Genomic DNA, 21,319 nt, shown 5'->3' on the forward strand with positions numbered 1-21,319 from the left:
CATTCTAATGTAAGACAAAAACACATTTATTTTTGTTTTTTTCCAGGCATTCTAATTTGTAATATACGGCAAATGGCTAACAATGAAGCTAATGGGCGTAATCTATTGCACCCCGCCACATTTTAGAAGAATTTTTTTTTTACATATATTATAAAACAGCACGATACATTCTGTAAATGTTTATTTACATACCTTAATTGTGTCTGTAACAGGGCAGTAAAACGGCCAATCAAACAAAACAGAAGTCAAATGAACTGCATTTTTTTTAGTTTCCTAAACTAAAAACTGAACTTGTTTTTATTTTGCCCATTATTTACCATTCTAATGTAAGACAAAAACACATTTATTTTTGTTTTTTTTCCAAGCATTCTAATTTGTAACAAACGGCAAATGGCTAACAATGAAGCTAATGGGCGTAATCTATTGCACCCCGCCACATTTTAGAAGATTTTTTTTTTTACATATATTTTAAAACAGCACGATACATTCTGTAAATGTTTATTTACATACCTTAATTGTGTCTGTAACAGGGCAGTAAAACGGCCAATCAAACAAATAGAAGTCAAATGAACTGCATTTTTTTTAGTTTCCTAAACTAAAAACTGAACTTGTTTTTATTTTGCCCATTATTTACCATTCTAATGTAAGACAAAAACACATTTATTTTTGTTTTTTTCCAGGCATTCTAATTTGTAATATACGGCAAATGGCTAACAATGAAGCTAATGGGCGTAATCTATTGCACCCCGCCACATTTTAGAAGAATTTTTTTTTTACATATATTATAAAACAGCACGATACATTCTGTAAATGTTTATTTACATACCTTAATTGTGTCTGTAACAGGGCAGTAAAACGGCCAATCAAACAAAACAGAAGTCAAATGAACTGTATTTTTTTTAGTTTCCTAAACTAAAAACTGAACTTGTTTTTATTTTGCCCATTATTTACCACTCTAATGTAAGACAAAAACACATTTATTTTTGTTTTTTTCCAGGCATTCTAATTTGTAATATATGGCTAACAATGAAGCTAATGGGCGTAATCTATTGCACCCCGCCACATTTTAGAAGATTTTTTTTTTTTACATATATTATAAAACAGCACGATACATTCTGTAAATATTTATTTACATACCTTAATTGTGTCTGTAACAGGGCAGTAAAACGGCCAATCAAACAAAACAGAAGTCAAATGAACTGCATTTTTTTTAGTTTCCTAAACTAAAAACTGAACTTGTTTTTATTTTGACCATTATTTACCACTCTAATGTAAGACAAAAACACATTTATTTTTGTTTTTTTTCCAGGCATTCTAATTTGTAATATACGGCAAATGGCTAACAATGAAGCTAATGGGCGTAATCTATTGCACCCCGCCACATTTTAGAATAATTTTTTTTTTTACATATATTATAAAACAGCACGATACATTCTGTAAATGTTTATTTACATACCTTAATTGTGTCTGTAACAGGGCAGTAAAACGGCCAATCAAACAAAACAGAAGTCAAATGAACTGCATTTTTTTTAGTTTCCAAAACTAAAAACTGAACTTGTTTTTATTTTGCCCATTATTTACCACTCTAATGTAAGACAAAAACACATTTATTTTTGTTTTTTTCCAGGCATTCTAATTTGTAATATACGGCTAACAATGAAGCTAATGGGCGTAATCTATTGCACCCCGCCACATTTTAGAAGAATTTTTTTTTTACATATATTATAAAACAGCACGATACATTCTGTAAATGTTTATTTACATACCTTAATTGTGTCTGTAACAGGGCAGTAAAACGGCCAATCAAACAAAACAGAAGTCAAATGAACTGCATTTTTTTTAGTTTCCTAAACTAAAAACTGAACTTGTTTTTATTTTGCCCATTATTTTCCACTCTAATGTAAGACAAAAACACATTTATTTTTGTTTTTTTCCAAGCATTCTAATTTGTAATAAACGGCAAATGGCTAACAATGAAGCTAATGGGCGTAATCTATTGCACCCCGCCACATTTTAGAAGAATTTTTTTTTTTACATATATTATAAAACAGCACGATACATTCTGTAAATGTTTATTTACATACCTTAATTTTGTCTGTAAAAGGGCAGTAAAACGGTCAATCAAACAAATAGAAGTCAAATGAACTGCATTTTTTTTAGTTTCCTAAACTAAAAACTGAACTTGTTTTTATTTTGCCCATTATTTACCACTCTAATGTAAGACAAAAACACATTTATTTTTGTTTTTTTCCAGGCATTCTAATTTGTAATATACGGCAAATGGCTAACAATGAAGCTAATGGGCGTAATCTATTGCACCCTGCCACATTTTAGAATAATTTTTTTTTTTTACATATATTAAAAAACAGCACGATACATTCTGTAAATATTTATTTACATACCTTAATTGTGTCTGTAACAGGGCAGTAAAACGGCCAATCAAAAAAAACAGAAGTCAAATGAACTGCATTTTTTTTAGTTTCCTAAACTAAAAACTGAACTTGTTTTTATTTTGCCCATTATTTACCACTCTAATGTAAGACAAAAACACATTTATTTTCGTTTTTTTTCCAGGCATTCTAATTTGTAATATACGGCAAATGGCTAAAAATGAAGCTAATGGGCGTAATCTATTGCACCCCGCCACATTTTAGAAGAATTTCTTTTTTTTAGATATATTATAAAACAGCACGATACATTCTGTAAATGTTTATTTACATACCTTAATTGTGTCTGTAACAGGGCAGTAAAACGGCCAATCAAACAAAACAGAAGTCAAATGAACTGCATTTTTTTTAGTTTCCTAAACTAAAAACTGAACTTGTTTTTATTTTGCCCATTATTTACCACTCTAATGTAAGACAAAAACACATTTATCTTTGTTTTTTTTCCAAGCATTCTAATTTGTAATAAACGGCAAATGGCTAACAATGAAGCTAATGGGCGTAATCTATTGCACCCCGCCACATTTTAGAAGATTTTTTTTTTTTTACATATATTATAAAACAGCACGATACATTCTGTAAATGTTTATTTACATACCTTAATTGTGTCTGTGACAGGGCAGTAAAACAGCCAATCAAACAAAACAGAAGTCAAATGAACTGCATTTTTTTTTAGTTTCCTAAACTAAAAACTGAACTTGTTTTTATTTTGCCCATTATTTACCACTCTAATGTAAGACAAAAACACATTTATTTTTGTTTTTTTCCAAGCATTCTAATTTGTAATATACGGCAAATGGCTAACAATGAAGCTAATGGGAGTAATCTATTGCATCCCGCCACATTTTAGAATTTTTTTTTTTTTTTACATATATTATAAAACAGCACGATACATTCTGTAAATGTTTATTTACATACCTTAATTGTGTCTGTAACAGGGCAGTAAAACAGCCAATCAAACAAAACAGAAGTCAAATGAACTGCATTTTTTTTAGTTTCTTAAAATAAAAACTGAACTTGTTTTTATTTTGCCCATTATTTACCATTCTAATGTAAGACAAAAACACATTTATTTTTGTTTTTTTCCAAGCATTCTAATTTGTAATAAACGGCAAATGGCTAACAGTGAAGCTAATGGGCGTAATCTATTGCACCCCGCCACATTTTAGAAGAATTTTTTTTTTTTTTTTACATATATTATAAAACAGCACGATACATTCTGTAAATGTTTATTTACATACCTTAATTGTGTCTGTAACAGGGCAGTAAAACGGCCAATCAAACAAATAAAAGTCAAATGAACTGCATTTTTTTTAGTTTCCTAAACTAAAAACTGAACTTGTTTTTATTTTGCCCATTATTTACCACTCTAATGTAAGACAAAAACACATTTATTTTTGTTTTTTTTCCAAGCATTCTAATTTGTAATAAACGGCAAATGGCTAACAATGAAGCTAATGGGCGTAATCTATTGCACCCCGCCACATTTTAGAAGAATTTTTTTTTTTTACATATATTATAAAACAGCACGATACATTCTGTAAATGTTTATTTACATACCTTAATTGTGTCTGTAACAGGGCAGTAAAACGGCCAATCAAACAAAACAGAAGTCAAATGAACTGCATTTTTGTTAGTTTCCTAAACTAAAAACTGAACTTGTTTTTATTTTGCCCATTATTTACCACTCTAATGTAAGACAAAAACACATTTATTTTTGTTTTTTTCCAGGCATTCTAATTTGTAATATACGGCAAATGGCTAACAATGAAGCTAATGGGCGTAATCTATTGCACCCCGCCACATTTTAGAAGAATTTTTTTTTTTACATATATTATAAAACAGCACGATACATTCTGTAAATGTTTATTTACATACCTTAATTGTGTCTTTAACAGGGCAGTAAAACGGCCAATCAAACAAATAGAAGTCAATTGAACTGCATTTTTTTTAGTTTCATAACTAAAAACTGAACTTGTTTTTATTTTGCCCATTATTTACCACTCTAATGTAAGACAAAAACACATTTATTTTTGTTTTTTTCCAGGCATTCTAATTTGTAATATACGGCAAATGGCTAACAATGAAGCTAATGGGCGTAATCTATTGCACCCTGCCACATTTTAGAATAATTTTTTTTTTTTACATATATTATAAAACAGCACGATACATTCTGTAAATGTTTATTTACATACCTTAATTGTGTCTGTAACAGGGCAGTAAAACGGCCAATCAAACAAATAGAAGTCAAATGAACTGCATTTTTTTTAGTTTCCTAAACTAAAAACTGAACTTGTTTTTATTTTGCCCATATTTACCATTCTAATGTAAGACAAAAACACATTTATTTTTGTTTTTTTCCAAGCATTCTAATTTGTAATAAACGGCAAATGGCTAACAATGAAGCTAATGGGCGTAATCTATTGCACCCCGCCACATTTTAGAATAATTTTTTTTTTTTACATATATTATAAAACAGCACGATACATTCTGTAAATGTTTATTTACATACCTTAATTGTGTCTGTAACAGGGCAGTAAAACGGCGAATCAAACAAAACAGAAGTCAAATGAACTGCATTTTTTTTAGTTTCCTAAACTAAAAACTGAACTTGTTTTTATTTTGCCCATTATTTACCATTCTAATGTAAGACAAAAACACATTTATTTTTGTTTTTTTCCGGGCATTCTAATTTGTAATACACGGCAAATGGCTAACAATGAAGCTAATGGGCGTAATCTATTGCACCCCGCCACATTTTAGAATAATTTTTTTTTTTACATATATTATAAAACAGCACGATACATTCTGTAAATGTTTATTTACATACCTTATTTGTGTCTGTAACAGGGCAGTAAAACGGCCAATCAAACAAAACAGAAGTCAAATGAACTGCATTTTTTTTAGTTTCCTAAACTTAAAACTGAACTTGTTTTTATTTTGCCCATTATTTACCACTCTAATGTAAGACAAAAACTAATTTTTTTTTTCTTTTTTCCAGGCATTCTAATTTGTAATATACGGCAAATGGCTAACAATGAAGCTAATGGGCGTAATCTATTGCACCCCGCCACATTTTAGAATAATTTTTTTTTTTACATATATTATAAAACAGCACGATACATTCTGTAAATGTTTATTTACATACCTTAATTGTGTCTGTAACAGGGCAGTAAAACGGCCAATCAAACAAATAGAAGTCAAATGAACTGCATTTGTTTTAGCTTCCTAAACTAAAAACTGAACTTGTTTTAATTTTGCCCATTATTTACCACTCTAATGTAAGACAAAAACACATTTATTTTTGTTTTTTTCCAGGCATTCTAATTTGTAATATACGGCTAACAATGAAGCTAATGGGCGTAATCTATTGCACCCCGCCACATTTTAGAAGAAAAACATTTTTACATATATTATAAAACAGCACGTTATTTACAAACCTTAATTGTGTCTGTAACAGGGCAGTAAAACGGCCAATCAAACAAAACAGAAGTCAAATGAACTGCATTTTTTTTAGTTTCCTAAACTAAAAACTGAACTTGTTTTTATTTTGCCCATTATTTACCACTCTAATGTAAGACAAAAACACATTTATTTTTGTTTTTTTTCCAGGCATTCTAATTTGTAATATACGGCAAATGGCTAACAATGGAGCTAATGGGCGTAATCTATTGCACCCCGCCACATTTTAGAAGAAATTTTTTTTTACATATATTATAAAACAGCACGATACATTCTGTAAATGTTTATTTACATACCTTAATTGTGTCTGTAACAGGGCAGTAAAACGGCCAATCAAACAAAACAGAAGTCAAATGAACTGCATTTTTTTTAGTTTCCTAAACTAAAAACTGAACTTGTTTTTATTTTGCCCATTATTTACCACTCTAATGTAAGACAAAAACACATTTATTTTTGTTTTTTTCCAAGCATTCTAATTTGTAATATACGGCAAATGGCTAACAATGAAGCTAATGGGCGTAATCTATTGCACCCCGCCACATTTTAGAAGAATTTTTTTTTTTTACATATATTATAAAACAGCACGATACATTCTGTAAATGTTTATTTACATACCTTAATTGTGTCTGTAACAGGGCAGTAAAACGGCCAATCAAACAAATAGAAGTCAAATGAACTGCATTTTTTTTAGTTTCCTAAACTAAAAACTGAACTTGTTTTTATTTTGCCCATTATTTACCACTCTAATGTAAGACAAAAACACAACTATTTTTGTTTTTTTCCAGGCATTCTAATTTGTAATATACGGCAAATGGCTAACAATGAAGCTAATGGGCGTAATCTATTGCACCCCGCCACATTTTAGAAGAATTTTTTTTTTTACATATATTATAAAACAGCACGATACATTCTGTAAATGTTTATTTACATACCTTAATTGTGTCTGTAACAGGGCAGTAAAACGGCCAATCAAACAAAACAGAAGTCAAATGAACTGCATTTTTTTTAGTTTCCTAAACTAAAAACTGAACTTGTTTTTATTTTGCCCATTATTTACCACTCTAATGTAAGACAAAAACACATTTATTTTTGTTTTTTTCCAGGCATTCTAATTTGTAATAAACGGCAAATGGCTAACAATGAAGCTAATGGGCGTAATCTATTGCACCCCGCCACATTTTAGAATAATTTTTTTTTACATATATTATAAAACAGCACGATACATTCTGTAAATGTTTATTTACATACCTTAATTGGGTCTGTAACAGGGCAGTAAAACGGCCAATCAAACAAAACAGAAGTCAAATGAACTGCATTTTTTTTAGTTTCCTAAACTAAAAACTGAACTTTTTTTTATTTTGCCCATTATTTACCACTCTAATGTAAGACAAAAACACATTTATTTTTGTTTTTTTCCAGGCATTCTAATTTGTAAAAACGGCAAATGGCTAACAATGAAGCTAATGGGCGTAATCTATTGCACCCCGCCACATTTTAGAAGAATTTTTTTTTTTACATATATTATAAAACAGCACGATACATTCTGTAAATGTTTATTTACATACCTTAATTGTGTCTGTAACAGGGCAGTAAAACGGCCAATCAAACAAAACAGAAGTCAAATGAACTGCATTTTTTTTAGTTTCCTAAACTTAAAACTGAACTTGTTTTTATTTTGCCCATTATTTACCACTCTAATGTAAGACAAAAACACATTTATTTTTGTTTTTTTCCAGGCATTCTAATTTGTAAAAACGGCAAATGGCTAACAATGAAGCTAATGGGCGTAATCTATTGCACCCCGCCACATTTTAGAAGAATTTTTTTTTTACATATATTATAAAACAGCACGATACATTCTGTAAATGTTTATTTACATACCTTAATTGTGTCTGTAACAGGGCAGTAAAACGGCCAATCAAACAAATAGAAGTCAAATGAACTGCATTTTTTTTAGTTTCCTAAACTAAAAACTGAACTTGTTTTTATTTTGCCCATTATTTACCACTCTAATGTAAGACAAAAACACATTTATTTTTGTTTTTTTCCAGGCATTCTAATTTGTAATATACGGCAAATGGCTAACAATGAAGCTAATGGGCGTAATCTATTGCACCCCGCCACATTTTAGAATAATTTTTTTTTTTACATATATTATAAAACAGCACGATACATTCTGTAAATGTTTATTTACATACCTTAATTGTGTCTGTAACAGGGCAGTAAAACGGCCAATCAAACAAAACAGAAGTCAAATGAACTGCATTTTTTTTTAGTTTCCTAAACTAAAAACTGAACCTGTTTTTATTTTGCCCATTATTTACCACTCTAATGTAAGACAAAAACACATTTATTTTAGTTTTTTTCCAGGCATTCTAATTTGTAATATACGGCTAACAATGAAGCTAATGGGCGTAATCTATTGCACCCCGCCACATTTTAGAATAATTTTTTTTTTTACATACATTATAAAACAGCATGATACATTCTGTAAATGTTTATTTACATATCTTAATTGTGTCTGTAACAGGGCAGTAAAACGGCCAATCAAACAAATAGAAGTCAAATGAACTGCATTATTTTTAGTTTCCTAAACTAAAAACTGAACTTTTTTTTATTTTGCCCATTATTTACCACTCTAATGTAAGACAAAAACACATTTATTTTTGTTTTTTTCCAGGCATTCTAATTTGTAATATACGGCAAATGGCTAACAATGAAGCTAATGGGCGTATTCTATTGCACCCCGCCACATTTTAGAAGCTTTTTTTTTTTACATATATTATAAAACAGCACGATACATTCTGTAAATGTTTATTTACATACCTTAATTGTGTCTGTAACAGGGCAGTAAAACGGCCAATCAAACAAATAGAAGTCAAATGAACTGCATTTTTTTTAGTTTCCTAAACTAAAAACTGAACTTGTTTTTATTTTGCCCATTATTTACCACTCTAATGTAAGACAAAAACATATTTTTATTTTTTATTTTTCCAAGCATTCTAATTTGTAATAAACGGCAAATGGCTAACAATGAAGCTAATGGGAGTAATCTATTGCACCCCGCCACATTTTAGAATATTTTTTTTTTTACATATATTATAAAACAGCACGATACATTCTGTAAATGTTTATTTACATACCTTATTTGTGTCTGTAACAGGGCAGTAAAACGGCCAATCAAACAAAACAGAAGTCAAATGAAATGCTTTTTTTTTTAGTTTCCTGAACTAAAAACTGAACTTGTTTTTATTTTGCCCATTATTTACCACTCTAATGTAAGACAAAAACACATTTATTTTTGTTTTTTTCCAGGCATTCTAATTTGTAATAAACGGCAAATGGCTAACAATGAAGCTAATGGGCGTAATCTATTGCACCCCGCCACATTTTAGAATAATTTTTTTTTACATATATTATAAAACAGCACGATACATTCTGTAAATGTTTATTTACATACCTTAATTGGGTCTGTAACAGGGCAGTAAAACGGCCAATCAAACAAAACAGAAGTCAAATGAACTGCATTTTTTTTAGTTTCCTAAACTAAAAACTGAACTTTTTTTTATTTTGCCCATTATTTACCACTCTAATGTAAGACAAAAACACATTTATTTTTGTTTTTTTCCAGGCATTCTAATTTGTAAAAACGGCAAATGGCTAACAATGAAGCTAATGGGCGTAATCTATTGCACCCCGCCACATTTTAGAAGAATTTTTTTTTTTACATATATTATAAAACAGCACGATACATTCTGTAAATGTTTATTTACATACCTTAATTGTGTCTGTAACAGGGCAGTAAAACGGCCAATCAAACAAAACAGAAGTCAAATGAACTGCATTTTTTTTAGTTTCCTAAACTTAAAACTGAACTTGTTTTTATTTTGCCCATTATTTACCACTCTAATGTAAGACAAAAACACATTTATTTTTGTTTTTTTCCAGGCATTCTAATTTGTAAAAACGGCAAATGGCTAACAATGAAGCTAATGGGCGTAATCTATTGCACCCCGCCACATTTTAGAAGAATTTTTTTTTTACATATATTATAAAACAGCACGATACATTCTGTAAATGTTTATTTACATACCTTAATTGTGTCTGTAACAGGGCAGTAAAACGGCCAATCAAACAAATAGAAGTCAAATGAACTGCATTTTTTTTAGTTTCCTAAACTAAAAACTGAACTTGTTTTTATTTTGCCCATTATTTACCACTCTAATGTAAGACAAAAACACATTTATTTTTGTTTTTTTCCAGGCATTCTAATTTGTAATATACGGCAAATGGCTAACAATGAAGCTAATGGGCGTAATCTATTGCACCCCGCCACATTTTAGAATAATTTTTTTTTTTACATATATTATAAAACAGCACGATACATTCTGTAAATGTTTATTTACATACCTTAATTGTGTCTGTAACAGGGCAGTAAAACGGCCAATCAAACAAAACAGAAGTCAAATGAACTGCATTTTTTTTTAGTTTCCTAAACTAAAAACTGAACCTGTTTTTATTTTGCCCATTATTTACCACTCTAATGTAAGACAAAAACACATTTATTTTAGTTTTTTTCCAGGCATTCTAATTTGTAATATACGGCTAACAATGAAGCTAATGGGCGTAATCTATTGCACCCCGCCACATTTTAGAATAATTTTTTTTTTTACATACATTATAAAACAGCATGATACATTCTGTAAATGTTTATTTACATATCTTAATTGTGTCTGTAACAGGGCAGTAAAACGGCCAATCAAACAAATAGAAGTCAAATGAACTGCATTATTTTTAGTTTCCTAAACTAAAAACTGAACTTTTTTTTATTTTGCCCATTATTTACCACTCTAATGTAAGACAAAAACACATTTATTTTTGTTTTTTTCCAGGCATTCTAATTTGTAATATACGGCAAATGGCTAACAATGAAGCTAATGGGCGTATTCTATTGCACCCCGCCACATTTTAGAAGCTTTTTTTTTTTACATATATTATAAAACAGCACGATACATTCTGTAAATGTTTATTTACATACCTTAATTGTGTCTGTAACAGGGCAGTAAAACGGCCAATCAAACAAATAGAAGTCAAATGAACTGCATTTTTTTTAGTTTCCTAAACTAAAAACTGAACTTGTTTTTATTTTGCCCATTATTTACCACTCTAATGTAAGACAAAAACATATTTTTATTTTTTATTTTTCCAAGCATTCTAATTTGTAATAAACGGCAAATGGCTAACAATGAAGCTAATGGGAGTAATCTATTGCACCCCGCCACATTTTAGAATATTTTTTTTTTTACATATATTATAAAACAGCACGATACATTCTGTAAATGTTTATTTACATACCTTATTTGTGTCTGTAACAGGGCAGTAAAACGGCCAATCAAACAAAACAGAAGTCAAATGAAATGCTTTTTTTTTTAGTTTCCTGAACTAAAAACTGAACTTGTTTTTATTTTGCCCATTATTTTCCACTCTACTGTAAGACAAAAACACATTTATTTTTGTTTTTTTCCAGGCATTCTAATTTGTAATATACGGCAAATGGCTAACAATGAAGCTAATGGGCGTAATCTATTGCACCCCGCCACATTTTAGAAGAATTTTTTTTTTTACATATATTATAAAACAGCACGATACATTCTGTAAATGTTTATTTACATACCTTAATTGTGTCTGTAACAGGGCAGTAAAACGGCCAATCAAACAAAACAGAAGTCAAATGAACTGCATTTTTTTTTGTTTCCTAAACTAAAAACTGAACTTGTTTTTATTTTGCCCATTATTTACCATTCTAATGTAAGACAAAAACACATTTATTTTTGTTTTTTTCCAAGCATTCTAATTTGTAATATACGGCTAACAATGAAGCTAATGGGCGTAATCTATTGCACCCCGCCACATTTTAGAAGAATTTTTTTTTTACATATATTATAAAACAGCACGATACATTCTGTAAATGTTTATTTACATACCTTAATTGTGTCTGTAACAGGGCAGTAAAACTGCCAATCAAACAAAACAGAAGTCAAATGAACTGCATTTTTTTTAGTTTCCTAAACTAAAAACTGAACTTGTTTTTATTTTGCCCATTATTTACCACTCTAATGTGAGACAAAAACACATTTATTTTTGTTTTTTTCCAGGCATTCTAATTTGTAATATCCGGCTAACAATGAAGCTAATGGGCGTAATCTATTGCACCCCGCCACATTTTAGAAGACTTTTTTTTTTTTACATATATTATAAAACAGCACGATACATTCTGTAAATGTTTATTTACATACCTTAATTGTGTCTGTAACAGGGCAGTAAAACGGCCAATCAAACAAACAGAAGTCAAATGAACTGCATTTTTTTTAGTTTCCTAAACTAAAAACTGAACTTGTTTTTATTTTGCCCATTATTTACCACTCTAATGTAAGACAAAAACACATTTATTTTTGTTTTTTTTCAGGCATTCTAATTTGTATTATACGGCAAATGGCTAACAATGAAGCTAATGTGCGTAATCTATTGCACCCCGCCACATTTTAGAAGAATTTTTTTTTTTTTAACATATATTATAAAACAGCACGATACATTCTGTAAATGTTCATTTACATACCTTAATTGTGTCTGTAACAGGGCAGTAAAACGGCCAATCAAACAAATAGAAGTCAAATGAACTGCATTTTTTTTAGTTTCCTAAACTAAAAACTGAACTTGTTTTTATTTTGCCCATTATTTATCACTCTAATGTAAGACAAAAACACATTTATTTTTGTTTTTTTCCTGGCATTCTAATTTGTAATATACGGCAAATGGCTAACAATGAAGCTAATGGGCGTAATCTATTGCATCCCGCCACATTTTAGAATTTTTTTTTTTTTTTGCATATTTTATAAAACAGCACGATACATTCTGTAAATGTTTATTTACATACCTTAATTGTGTCTGTGACAGGGCAGTAAAACGGCAAATCAAACAAAACAGAAGTCAAATGAACTGCATTTTTTTTAGTTTCCTAAACTAAAAACTGAACTTGTTTTTATTTTGCCCATTATTTACCACTCTAATGTAAGACAAAAACACATTTATTTTTGTTTTTTTCCAGGCATTCTAATTTGTAATATACGGCAAATGGCTAACAATGAAGCTAATGGGCGTAATCTATTGCACCCCGCCACATTTTAGAAGATTTTTTTTTTTTCCACATATATTATAAAACAGCACGATACATTCTGTAAATGTTTATTTACATACCTTAATTGTGTCTGTAACAGGGCAGTAAAACGGCCAATCAAACAAAACAGAAGTCAAATGAACTGCATTTTTTTTAGTTTCCTAAACTAAAAACTGAACTTGTTTTTATTTTGCCCATTATTTACCACTCTAATGTAAGACAAAAACACATTTATTTTTGTTTTTTTCCAAGCATTCTAATTTGTAATAGACGGCAAATGGCTAACAATGAAGCTAATGGGATTAATCTATTGCACCCCGCCACATTTTAGAAGAAAAACATTTTTACATATATTATAAAACAGCACGTTATTTACAAACCTTAATTGTGTCTGTAACAGGGCAGTAAAACGGCTGATCAAACAAAACAGAAGTCTCCAATCAGCTAAACAGACTCAATAACTCCACGCTGACTCTCTGGTGAATTTACTGAGGAGTTTGTGAAAGTGAAACAACACAAAAATAATGTCATTGTAAGTTATTAATACTATTAGCATATTAGCTAATGTTAACAAGACATTAAGATTACATTACGATAGCAGGTAGAAATATGCACGAAAACACTCCTACTGACATCACACATGGGACACTTTAGTAAGTAAGAATTGTTTTAGTTATATTGTAAAACTTGCAAACGTTGCTTGAAATGACGAAGGGAGAATCCGTACGAAGTAGAAACGCTATGGACAAAACAGGAAGTCGATTTTCAACTCGCCGCTCCCAGTCTGTGTAACCCTCTCCCTGACCACCTGAGGGCACCACAGACTGTGGATGATTTGTATTGTATTCTATTGTATTGTAAAACTTGCTCGGGCGGCGTGACGAAGGAAGAATCGGTACGAAGTAGAAACGCTATGGGCAAAACAGGAAGTCGATTTTCAACTCGCCGCTCCCAGTCTGTGTAACGCTCTCCCTGACCACCTGAGGGCACCACAGACTGTGGATGATTGTTAAAAAATGGCTTAAAAACCCTTCTTTTTAAAAAAGCCTCTTTTTTAGATATATATGCGTGCTAGTTCTAGTTTTTATTAATTTTATTATCTTTCTATTTTCTTTTTTAAATACACTAGCACTTTGAGGTTGTTTGCTCAATGTAAAGTGCTTTTTTTACAAATAAAATCTACTATTATTATTATTGCAGTTAGCGAACTGGTCCAAAAGATGGCGCTGTAGCACCAACAATAACACACCTTTCCACTGTCTCGGTCTGTGTTCTATTAAAAAAAAAACTATTTGTTGAATACAAAACATTCTGGTCGTTAGCGAAGAAATATCCATAAGTTAGCTGCAGGGTTCAAAGCGTAGGGAAAAAGTAAATAAGCAAATTCTTCAGTGATGTCAATGAAATAATAACTCAGTCATATTTCTAAACGTGCAGTTAATAATACTAACACAGACACTAGCTTGATTAATTAAATATGCACAAAAACACTCCTACAGACATCACACATGGGACACTTTAGTGAGTAAGAATTGTTTTAGTTACATTGTAAAACTTGCTCGGTCGGCGTGACGAAGGAAGAATCGGTACGGAGTCGAAACGCTATGGACAAAAACAGGAAGTCGATTTTCAACTCGCCGCTCCCAGTCTGTGTAACGCTCTCCCTGACCACCTGAGGGCACCACAGACTGTGGATGCTTTTAAAAAAAGGCTTAAAGTGTCGGGAAAAAGTGAATAGGCAAATACTTCAGTGATGTCATAGTTGTAACGTGTGCCAACATCCAGCGGAAGATGTGCAATGCGACTAACAAGCAGCATGAAACATGTCCTCCATCAGGTTTATCACATGTAGCGCAGCAGTAAAACGTCTCTGTGAAAACAACATTTCACGCTCCGATTCAAATGAAAACGTACGCCACGGGAGGAGCGGACTTTACGAGCTCCCGACAAAGACACTAATCATCCGTTTGAGCACGTGAAGGAGCCATTAAAGTAGGCATACATCAGCTCTAGGGTACCAACACGCTGATGAAGACGAGCGCCCTCGTCCCGTACCGCTAACGTGCCCTTATGGTGATGCATCAGCCTGATGGATTACATTCATTTGACTTCCATTCTTTGGCGGCAGATTGAAGACGCGAGAAGGAAGCAGGGAGGAGGAGCACTCTTCCTTTTTATGTAAAGCAGCCCTAACATCCGAACATAACATAACATAACATAACATAGCCCTAACATCCTAACATAACAAAGCCCTAACATCCTAACATAACATAACATAACATAGCCCTAACATCCTAACATAACATAACATAACATAGCCCTAACATCCTAACATAACATAGCGTAACATAGCCCTAACATTCTAGCATAACATAACATAACATAGCCCTAACATTCTAACATAACATAACATAACATAACATAGCCCTAACATCCTAACATAACATAGCATAACATAGCCCTAACATCCTAACATAACATAACATAACATAGCCCTAACATAACATAACATAACGTAACATAACGTAACATAGCCCTAACATCCTAACATAACATAACATAACATAGCCCTAACATCCTAACATAACATAACATAACGTAACATAGCCCTAACATCCTAACATAACATAACAATACATAGCCCTAACATCCTAACATAACATAACAATACATAGCCCTAACATCCTAACATAACATAATATAACATAACATAACATAACATAACATAACATAACGTAACATAGCCCTAACATCCTAACATAACATAACATAGCCCTAACATCCTAACATAACATAACATAGCCCTAACATCCTAACATAACATAACATAACATAGCCCTAACATCCTAACATAACATAACATAACATAGCCCTAACATCCTAATGTAACATAGCCCTAACATCCTAACATAACATAACATAACATAACATAGCCCTAACATCCTAATGTAACATAGCCCTAACATCCTAACATAACATAACATAACATAACATAGCCCTAACATCCTAACATAACGTAACATAGCCCTAACATCCTAACATAACATAACATAACATAGCCCTAACATCCTAACATAACATAACGTAACATAGCCCTAACATCCTAACATAACATAGCATAACATAGCCCTAACATCCTAACATAACATAACATAGCCCTAACATCCTAACATAACATAACGTAACATAGCCCTAACATCCTAACATACCATAGCATAACATAGCCCTAACATCCTAACATAACGTAACATAGCCCTAACATCCTAACATAACATAACGTAACATAGCCCTAACATCCTAACATAACATAGCATAACATAGCCCTAACATCCTAACATAACGTAACATAGCCCTAACATCCTAACATAACATAACGTAACATAGCCCTAACATCCTAACATAACATAACGTAACATAGCCCTAACATCCTAACATAACATAACGTAACATAGCCCTAACATCCTAACATAACATAACATAATATAGCCCTAACATCCTAACATCCTAACATAACATAACATAGCCCTAACATCCTAACATAACATAACATAACCCTAACATCCTAAAATAACATAATGTAACATAGCCCTAACATCCTAACATCCTAACATAACATAACATAGCCCTAACATCCTAACATAACATAACATAACCCTAACATCCTAAAATAACATAATGTAACATAGCCCTAACATCCTAACATAACATAACGTAACATAGCCCTAACATCCTAACATAACATAACGTAACATAGCATAGCCCTAACATCCTAACATACCCTCCCAGGATCCATTTCCAGTCTCCTCATGAAAACTCCTAAAAACAATCCAAGGTCATTTATTTATTTATTTATTTCTACTTCCTTTGCTCAAATTTCTCCAAAAACTTCAGTCCTAAAAATGTGGCAGACTTCAATAAATAAAATGAACAATTTCATGCAAAATTAAACAAGCGTATTTTACAAGGTTATGAACCCTGCGGCTTATACAAAGGTGCATCTTATCTACGGATTTTTGTTCAAAAACGGCTAAATTATGGAATGGATGAAGCTAAGGAATCCAACATTGTGCGAAAATATGCCGTAAATAACAAGACATCAATAATACATGTCAGTGTTTATCTGTAAATAATATATCAATAATAAATGTCAGTGTTTACCTGTAAATAACAATATATCAATAATAATTACATTGTTTATATGTAAATAACAATATATCAATAATACATATCAGTGTTTATCTGTAAATAACAATATATCAATAATACATATCAGTGTTTATCTGTAAATAACAATATATCAATAATAAATGTCAGTGTTTATCTGTAAATAATATATCAATAATAAATGTCAGTGTTTAGCTGTAAATAACAATATCAAAAATAAGTCAGTGTTTATTTGTAAATAATATATCAATAATAAATGTCAGTGTTTAGCTGTAAATAACAATATCAAAAATAAGTCAGTGTTTATCTGTAAATAATGTATCAATAATACATGTCAGTGTTTATCTGTAAATAACAATATCAAAAATAAGTCAGTGTTTATCTGTAAATAATATATCAATAATAAATGTCAGTGTTTACCTGTAAATAACAATATATCAATAATAATTACATTGTTTATATGTAAATAACAATATATCAATAATACATATCAGTGTTTATCTGTAAATAACAATATGTCAATAATACATGTCAGTGTTTATCTGTAAATAACAATATATCAATAGTACATATCAGTGTTTATCTGTAAATAATATATCAATAATAAATGTCAGTGTTTATCTGTAAATAACAATATATCAATAATAAATGTCAGTGTTTATCTGTATATAACAATATATCAATAATACATGTCAATGTTTATCTGTAAATAACAATAGATCAATAAGAAATGTCAGTGTTTATCTGTAAATAATATATCAATAATAAATGTCAGTGTTTATCTGTAAATAACAATATATCAATAATACATAACATTGTTCATATGTAAATAACAATTTGTCAATAATACATGTCAGTGTTATGCGTAAATAACAATATATCAATGATACATGTCAGTGTTTATCTGTAAATAACAATATATCAATAATAAATGTCAGTGTTTATCTGTATATAACAATATATCAATAATACATGTCAGTGTTTATCTGTAAATAACAATATATCAATAATAAATGTCAGTGTTTATCTGTAAATAACATATCAATAATAAATGTCAGTGTTTATCTGTAAATAACAATATATCAATAATACATAACATTGTTCATATGTAAATAACAATATGTCAATAATACATGTCAGTGTTTATGCGTAAATAACAATATATCAATGATACATGTCAGTGTTTATCTGTAAATAACAGTATGTCAATAATAAATGTCCGTGTTTATCTGTAAATAACAATATATCATTAATAAATCTCAGTGTTTATATGTAGATAACAATATATCAATAATAAATGTCCGTGTTTATCTGTAAATAACAATATATCAATAATAAATGTCAGTGTTTATATGTAAATAACAATATATCAATAATACATGTTCGTGTTTATCTGTAAATAACAATATATCAATAATAAATGTCAGTGTTTATCTGTAAATAACAATATATCAATAATGTCAGTGTTTATCTGTAAATAACAACATATCAATAATAAATGTCAGTGTTTATATGTAAATAACAATACATCAATAATAATTGCCAGTGTTTATCTGTAAATAACAATATATAAATAATACATGTCAGTGTTTATCTGTAAATACAACATATAAACAATAACTGTCAGTGTGTATCTGTAAATAACAATATATATAAATAATAGAAGTCAGTGTTTATCTGTAAATAACAATATATCAATAATAAATGTCAGGGTTTATCTGTAAATAACAATATATCAATAATAAATGTCAGTGTTTATCTGTAAATAACAATATATCAATAATAAATGTCAGGGTTTATCTGTAAATAACAATATATCAATAATAAATGTCAGGGTTTATCTTTAAATAACAATATATCAATAATAAATGTCAGGGTTTATCTGTTAATAACAATATATCAATAATACATGTCAGTGTTTATCTGTAAATAACATTATATCAATAATAAATGTCAGGGTTTATCTGTGAATAACAATATATCAATAATAAATGTCAGTGTTTATCTGTAAATAACAATATATCAATAATACATAACATTGTTCATATGTAAATAACAATATGTCAATAATACATGTCAGTGTTTATGCGTAAATAACAATATATCAATGATACATGTCAGTGTTTATCTGTAAATAACAATATATCAATAATAAATATCAGTGTTTATCTGTATATAACAATATATCAATAATACATGTCAGTGTTTATCTGTAAATAACAATATATCAATAATAAATGTCAGTGTTTATCTGTAAATAATATATCAATAATAAATGTCAGTGTTTATCTGTAAATAACAATATATCAATAATACATAACATTGTTCATATGTAAATAACAATATGTTAATAATACATGTCAGTGTTTATGCGTAAATAACAATATATCAATGATACATGTCAGTGTTTATCTGTAAATAACAGTATATCAATAATAAATGTCCGTGTTTATCTGTAAATAACAATACATCATTAATAAATCTCAGTGTTTATATGTAGATAACAATATATCAATAATAAATGTCCGTGTTCATCTGTAAATAACAATATATCAATAATAAATGTCCGTGTTCATCTGTAAATAACAATATATCAATAATAAATGTCAGTGTTTATATGTAAATAACAATATATCAATAATACATGTTCGTGTTTATCTGTAAATAACAATATATCAATAATAAATGTCAGTGTTTATCTGTAAATAACAATATATCAATGTCAGTGTTTATCTGTAAATAACAACATATCAATAATAAATGTCAGTGTTTATATGTAAATAACAATATATCAATAATAATTGCCAGTGTTTATCTGTAAATAACAGTACATAAATAATACATGTCAGTGTTTATCTGTAAATACAACATATAAACAATAACTGTCAGTGTGTATCTGTAAATAACAATATATATAAATAATAAAAGTCAGTGTTTATCTGTAAATAACAATATATCAATAATAAATGTCAGGGTTTATCTGTAAATAACAATATATCAATAATAAATGTCAGTGTTTATCTGTAAATAACAATATATCAATAATAAATGTCAGGGTTTATCTGTAAATAACAATATATCAATAATAAATGTCAGTGTTTATCTGTAAATAACAATATATCAATAATAAATGTCAGGGTTTATCTGTAAATAACAATATATCAATAATAAATGTCAGGGTTTATCTGTAAATAACAATACATCAATAATAAATGGCAGTGTTTAGCTCACGCCGACAACACAAACACACTGGCTTTAGCGATAGTTTGTTAGCATTAGCATCATGTTGACTGGGGTTGAGGCTAATAATTACACAAATGGAGCGTCACTGACTACTTGTACAACATGTACTAAAATAAATAGTTAAATGTTATCTACCAACACCAGCTAGTTGTTAGCAGCACGCTGGAAGGAGCAGTGTGAGCAAGGCGCCAGAAAAGTAGTTCCTCTGTGTTAGCTCTTCCAAGGACAATGTCGCTATGCAGGTCACGCCAGGTAATTGGAACCCTCCTTCCAGCCCTCTGCTAAGAGAATAGTTCAATGCCTTGTTAGCTGCCTCGCACTAGCAGTTGTTTACTACTTAGACACAGAAAATGATGAAGAATTGAGAACAATGGGCAACATTTTTAAAAAAGTGCAGTTTTCTTACAACTTCTAAAAGACTTCCTCGAGGTCTACATAACATGTCTCGCCGCTTCTTTGCTCAAAATGTCACATGGATGACGTTTTACACATCTTTTTACGTGCCTCCACTTCGACAGCGTCTTCTCCCCGCCAGCCATGTAGTTTTTAGCGCTTCCACAGGGTTAGGGTTAGGGTTAGGGTTAGGGTTACCGACATATTTTAAATTACAACTACACGATACTTTGCATTAGAAATGGCAAGAGTGGAGGACACATGTGCATGTATGAGCCAGTCTGCCCCTTTGTTTGTTTACTTACTACTAAAAGACAAGTTATATATTTTATTTAAGGACTAAATGACAATAATAAACATATGTTTCATGTACTCTAAGATTTGTTGTTACAATAAAGACAATAATGAAATTTTTTTGTGGTCCCCTTTATTTAGAAAA

The 21,319-nt window shown here is 30.1% G+C and overlaps 1 protein-coding gene across 1 annotated transcript in view; it reads left to right on the forward strand.

Annotated features, from left to right (window-relative positions):
* Positions 1-21,319, forward strand: part of LOC133577389 (BMP/retinoic acid-inducible neural-specific protein 3-like) — a 70,004-nt gene that overhangs the window by 28,482 nt on the left and 20,203 nt on the right. The gene's annotated exons all lie outside the window — the stretch shown is intronic.

The sequence above is a fragment of the Nerophis lumbriciformis genome, linkage group LG37 (assembly GCF_033978685.3).
Source record: "Nerophis lumbriciformis linkage group LG37, RoL_Nlum_v2.1, whole genome shotgun sequence".
Taxonomy (NCBI): Eukaryota; Metazoa; Chordata; class Actinopteri; order Syngnathiformes; family Syngnathidae; genus Nerophis; species Nerophis lumbriciformis.